The 1,635-nt window shown below is 37.3% G+C and overlaps 1 long non-coding RNA gene across 1 annotated transcript; it reads left to right on the top strand.

Moving 5' to 3' along the window:
• Window positions 1-572: 572 nt before the first annotated feature.
• LOC120442955 lies at window positions 573-1,635 on the top strand. The gene is made up of 3 exons (XR_005615006.1): window positions 573-639; window positions 862-946; window positions 1,049-1,635. It is a non-coding gene; the product is annotated as an uncharacterized LOC120442955 (long non-coding RNA).

The raw sequence follows: 1,635 nt of genomic DNA, 5'->3' as shown, positions 1-1,635 counted from the left end.
CTATGAGAGTGCAGGCTGTGCTGAAATGGAAAGGTGGCCATACAAAATACTGATTGTTAAGCTCATTTTTGCCTTATATACTGCATTTGAATGTAAGTTTGTATATATTTGCACACCTACTATCATTTTCCTAACAAAATATAAAGAAACAAGAAGTGGTTCAAAACTTTTGCTGTGAATTCTAAAGACCCAGAACTACTGAAGTGGCTAATCAAAAGGAAACCTTGCATTGCTCTCCTGCTCTCATTTTCTTTCTACAATATAAGAAAACAAGGCAACTCTGAAACGTCAGGCTAAACTCAGGACTTAATGCTGTAATCTAAACAGCACTGACAGTGCCAGTGTTGAATAACATTATACATCATCATCATCTCATTGGCATATGAGGTAATATATCATTGCAGCAGTTTTTTTCATATTATTTTGTCAGTTTTCCCAAAGTAACAGCTGTAATAATTAATTTATTCAGCAGAACTCTTGGTTCTGTTTTAATAGTTAAAGCCCAACACTCGTGTTGGTTATGAAAATACTTTACCTTCCAACTTTGACTAATTTTTTGATGTCTGGAATTGCAGAGGTAGAACGGAGTCCAGCTGGGTAAGCAACAGGAGCATTTCTAAACCTGCCACAAAGACATCGGTGAGTAAAAGTCTGATTATAAATGTATTCACCTTAATGGTGGTAGTGGTATAGTTTTATTGAATTTGGAAAATCTAAAAATATATCATATATCTTTTCTTTTTTTTTTAATCTACAACTTCTGGGTTCCCTTGAAAAATGTGCAGGAGCGCAGATAAAACAAACTAGACTTTAAGCAGGAGAAAGCATTATCCTCCTACTCACTCTCAGTTGTTATTTCAGTCTGGAGGGCTTCGCCTGCCAGAAAGCTGTGTGTTATTTTGGAGGCCAGAGATGAGATGGCAGGCTCGGGAAACATTGCTGATGCGTATGACAACCCGCTCAATACCTGCTTCATTTCACACCATCCATCTCATTTTACAGTGACTGGTCATTTGTCTTATGTTTGTCAACCTTTTCCTTCATCCAGGCATGAAGTGGGCTTTGACTGAGCCTCCTTTTGAGAGAACTATGATCTGCACATACGCTAAGAGTGTCCGGTGGGAGAGATGACTTGAACCCGGTTCATGACTCTTAGCGCTCTGTCAAAGATGAGAAACTTTCACATGTGTATTTTGATCACTTAAACAAATACAGACTGAATGGGGAAAATGTCTTTGCAACTAATGGGATTGAATGGTTGGACCAGATGGCTTTCATTAATATAGTTTTTAACATTAACAAGCTATGCAAGCACTTATTAATCCCAATCATGCTTTATTTGTTTATTTATTATGTCATTAGTTTGAGGTTACAGTAGTCTGTGTGCTGTCTTACCAGGATTTTGTTGGTCTTGTGACTGAAGGTACAAGTCAGCACAAATAAATGACTTGATTTTGGAGAAGTTACTAGCATTTAACAGAAGACAAGAAATCTGACTCAAAGTAAAATGAGCATATCTGTACATTGTGTTCTTGTGGCTTTGCTGTTTAAAGATTTACTGCGTGAACTCCTGGATTACCTCATGATAGCGTTTATCTCTCTAATGATGGTTAGTGAATAAATCAGCAGGCAGCT

This window comes from Oreochromis aureus, linkage group 12 (genome assembly GCF_013358895.1).
Source record: "Oreochromis aureus strain Israel breed Guangdong linkage group 12, ZZ_aureus, whole genome shotgun sequence".
Classification (NCBI taxonomy): domain Eukaryota; kingdom Metazoa; phylum Chordata; class Actinopteri; order Cichliformes; family Cichlidae; genus Oreochromis; species Oreochromis aureus.
This window is presented reverse-complemented; position numbering and strand designations above follow the sequence as displayed.